We start from the raw sequence: 4,573 nt of genomic DNA, 5'->3' as shown, positions 1-4,573 counted from the left end.
GGAGAGAGCTCAGGTGTGGGCAGAGCATAGCCACCCTACCACGTCCAGGAGGTGGAGATTGGACAGAGCTCAGGTGTGGGCGGAGCATGGCCACCCTACCACGTCCAGGAAGGGGAGATCAGAGAGAGTTCAGGTGTGGGCGGAGCATATCACCCTACCATGTCCGGGAGGGGGAGATCAGAGAGAGCTCAGGTGTGGGCGGAGCATATCACTCTACCACGTCCGAGAGGGGGAGATCAGAGAGAGCTCAGGTGTGGGTGGAGCATATCACACTACCACATCCAGAAGTGGGGAGATCAGAGAGCTCTCAGGTGTGGGCGGAACATGGCCACCCTACCACGTCCGGGAGGTGGAGATCAGAGAGAGTTCAGGTGTGGGTGGAGCATGGCCACCCTTCCACGTCCAGGAGGGGGAGATCAGAGAGAGTTCAGGTGTGGGTGGAGCATACCACCCTACCACATCCAGGAAGGGGAGATCAGAGAGAGTTCAGGTGTGGGCGGAGCATGGTCACCCTTCCACGTCCAGGAGGGGGAGATCAGAGAGAGCTCAGGTGTGGGTAGAGCATGGCCATCCTACCACGTCCAGGAGGGGGAGATCGGAGTGGGTGCAGGATTGGAGCTCTCCACAGATCCACACCAGCAGCTGAATCAATCCAAGCCTGCCCATGTCACGATGACCCAGCAGTGACTGTGCTACCTGCTAAAACAAGAGCTGGAAAGCTTCAGAGGAAGGTCAGGGATCCTGAGTGTGCTCAACATGTTACCCACAATGTGTAATATTCAGCGAATAATCACTGCATACATAGAGAAACTGGAGGTAGAATCTGTGGTCAAGAAAAAGGCAGTAAAAAGTGCACACACATGCAGGATGGTCTCTGTCACTCACCACATGCGGCGGCTGAGCACATGAAGTACGCCCGATCTGAAGTGGATTTGCTGCCTGAAAGATATGCCAGTTAATATAAAAAATAGAAAATATTTTATTTGTGTTTTTTTTCTTTTTTCTTTTTTTTCTTTCTTTTTTTTTTTTTGAGACGGAGTCTCGCTCTGTCGCCCAGGCTGGAGCGCAGTGGCGTGATCTCGGCTCACTGCAAGATCTGCCTCAGGAGTTCATGCCATTCTCCTGCCTCAGCCTCCCAAGTAGCTGGGATTACAGGTGCCTGCCGCCACACCTGGCTAATTTTTTGTATTTTTAGTAGAGAAGGGGTTTCACCGTGTTAGTCAGGATGGTCTCAATCTCCTGACCTCGTGATCCACCCACCTCGGCCTCCCAAAGTGCTGGGATTACAGATGTGAGCCACCGCACCCGGCCTATTTGTATTTCTTATTGAAAGTATAGTATGAGCATTTTGAGTTAAAAATATACTAGTAAAATTAATTGTACCTGTTTATGTATTTATATGAGGCTACAACGAAGGTTTCAAGTTCTATGACAGGACTCTCATAATTCTGTTGGAAAGTGCCAGTCTAGATGTCTGATACAGCAGAAGACCGAGTTTTTAAATCTACAATTATAAATATTTAGGGAATCAAATTACAATGTGTCAAAGAAAGAAAATTTTTAATTCTTGAGCCAGAGGAAGGGAAGACACTTTTTACTATAATGGAGTTGGGGAATTTCAGGTTCCGTACACAATAATCTTGAGAATTGTCACTCCCTCCTCACAGGTAAAAAGCTGAGCAAACTGAAAAATCAGCAGCTCTTCTTAAACCTGCAAAAGACGTGAGGTCACAGGAAAGCCACTGTCCCCAGATTGGCTGAAGAGGTAAAGCGGAGAATCACTGTACACTGGAGCACAATGCTCCAAGGAACCCACACTGGGACTGGAAAACCTGAACTGGAATTGACAAATTGCTGCAGTGAGGTGTGGCCACCTCTGAGAGTTAAAACCTCCAGGAGGCCTATGCATATGGGTCTCATGCTTTTGAGTTGTACCACCAGAAGCTCAACCAGGTTCTTGAAGTAAATACAAGAGAAAAATCCCCTCATACTTACTACAGGGGAAAGAGAATAGGAATCATTTTTAAATACGCAGGTGCACTCTTAACTAGGTCTACCTTCATCCGGGTTAACTAGGTTTAACATCATCCGGGTTAATCGTCTCCCTGTTCATTCATAGAATGGGTGTGATGCCAGTCAAAGGCTGTGCTATGGCCAGGACACGGAGGACTCCAGCCGGCATGCCCTAATAGAAGTGGGGCCTTGTGGTTCTTCCCAATGAGCAGCCCTAAAGGGGTCACGGAGGTCATCTTTGTTGTTGAAAATCTCCAGCTTATTTAAAAAAAAATACAATTAGACTTTTTTTTTTTTGTCTCCCCTAAGATGGAGTCTCTCTCTGTCGCCCAGACTGGCGTGCAGTAGCGTGATCTCGGCTCATCACAGCCTTCGCCTCCCAGGTTCATGTGATTCTCCTGCCTCAGCCTCCTGAGTAGCTGGGACTACAGGCATGCGCCACTATGCTCAGCTAATTTTTGTATTTTTAGTAGAGATGGGGTTTCACCATGTTGGCCAGGCTGTTCTCGAACTCCTGACCTCAGGTGATCTGTTTGCCTTGGCCTCCCAAAGTGCTGGGATTGCAGGCATGAGCCACTGTGCCTGGCCTACAGTTAGACTTTTTTAATAAGTGAAAAAGAAATTAGCAGTATTTATAAATTTAATAGTAAATATGTATAATCAGAGTTTGAGGTATTTTTCAATGAAGATATTTTCTTTGCAGAAATAAATTTCAGAGCTTCCAAGACCACAAACTTAAAACAAGTAAAGAAGACAGTAAAATTCTTAAAAAGGCTCGGAAAGATGGATTTTTGCATGAGACGCTTCTGGACAGGTAGCTATTTACTTATTTCCGCTATTTTCAGTAGCCAATAGAAATGGTGTGTAGAAAACCTGTGTTCCCTTAAATTACTATAGTTTTCACATTTTTGTCTTTATTTCTAATTTATGAATGTGGCAATATTACTTTGAGAGGACATCATAAGTTTGGGAAAAGACTGTCAAGAAAGAATATCTAAAAATTACAACCGATTCTAAGTATATACTTTAAGAAATTAAGGTTTGACTGTACCTACTTCATAAATTTATCATTATCTTTTTATAACTATTAGAACCAGAGTTAGAAAGAAGCTGTTTGACTAATATAAAAATTATGTGGATTCTGTTAGAGTAGTTCAGGTTCCTTAAAATAAGAATAGATCAGCTAAAAATCTAAAAGCTAAACAAGTGAAATTGAAGCAGTTTTATTGTAAGATTTGGAAGAGTGCAGGATGTTTATCATAGCACATTATTAACATTTATTACTCTTCCTATGTGGATAAGTAATGTCCTAGATTTACAACATAGGAAAACAGGCAGAGACGTTTAGCTGTGAGTGGACAAGTATAAATCAATTAAGTGCCAGATTTTGATAATTGCCAGCCGCTCATTGAAGTCCTATGTTGCAAAGTTACTCTTACCCTTTTTTTACATTTCTTGATAAGGCAATGTTTAATTACATATTTCCTGTTAACTAGCTGGTACACTTCATACCTAAAGTCAGTACATAATGTTAAGAATTTTTTCCAGCTGAGCAAATGAATACATATCTAGATGGAAGAAATCAAGAAGAGGATATAAAATACAATCAGGATGTGGACTCTAAAACAGAATAAGCTCTGTGTCCTGTAACTTTTATCACGTCTAATAATACAGCATTCTCACCATGTTGAATGGAAATTTAGAGCACCCTTAAATTCCAGAATAATTAAAATTGCTATTGTGGATTGAAAAAGCCCTTAGGCAATGTTTATTGACTATTAGGAAATAACTTTTATAAGATTAGAATCCATTTTTTATAGAAACCAAATTTAAAAGTATACATATTTTAATATAAGTGTTGTGGTAATATAATAACCAAAATTGACCACAGAGTTTTAAAGCTTTTTATATTTAGTAGCAGTTGAATATATATGGCATGTTTTACATAGATTAATTTTATTACTTTTCTTTGCTTAGGAGAGCCAAATTGAAAGCCGACAGATACTGCAAATGACAGGGATTTTTGTTTCTGCCTTATCTTTTTGTGTTTTGTTCTGAATAAAATACTCAGAGGAAATGCTTTTACAGAGTTCTTGAGTTGTTGTGAAATTATTGTTTAGTAACTAGTTTAACCAGGATGAAACAAGCTTAATCAAGATTCTTCATGGATGTACTTTTTAGCTAACTACAATTTTGCACGTGGAAATGAAACTTATAGTACACATTTAATGTACCACAGAATTTTTTTCTGGATTTCCTGTCCTGAAGCATGCAGTGTACTAGAAACCAATTCTTCCTGCACTGCTTGTGGAATCTGTCTTACTGGATCATAGTCTTTACTTTATACAATAGATGCTTGATCAGTGCCTTTAATAGGAAGTTAGAAATTCCCAATCCAATCAACAAGGCTTTGATTCTACCTCTGAAGTACTACCCAGATCACAGACAGTCCAAATATCAGAACTAGGGGGCTGGGCGGAGAGGACAAATCATCTGTTAGGGAGTGGGACCGAAAGTGGAAACATTACAAAAGAGCAAGTAGGCTCAGAACAGAGGGGAG

The 4,573-nt window shown here is 41.5% G+C and overlaps 1 long non-coding RNA gene across 1 annotated transcript; it reads left to right on the top strand.

Moving 5' to 3' along the window:
• The first annotated feature begins 597 nt into the window (after window positions 1–597).
• On the top strand, window positions 598–4,095 carry LOC114676846 (uncharacterized). The gene is made up of 4 exons (XR_003727939.2): window positions 598–731; window positions 1,668–1,765; window positions 2,717–2,827; window positions 3,991–4,095. It is a non-coding gene; the product is annotated as an uncharacterized LOC114676846 (long non-coding RNA).
• The last annotated feature ends 478 nt before the right edge of the window (window positions 4,096–4,573 follow it).

Source organism: Macaca mulatta, chromosome 3, assembly GCF_049350105.2.
Source record: "Macaca mulatta isolate MMU2019108-1 chromosome 3, T2T-MMU8v2.0, whole genome shotgun sequence".
Taxonomy (NCBI): domain Eukaryota; kingdom Metazoa; phylum Chordata; class Mammalia; order Primates; family Cercopithecidae; genus Macaca; species Macaca mulatta.
This window is presented reverse-complemented; position numbering and strand designations above follow the sequence as displayed.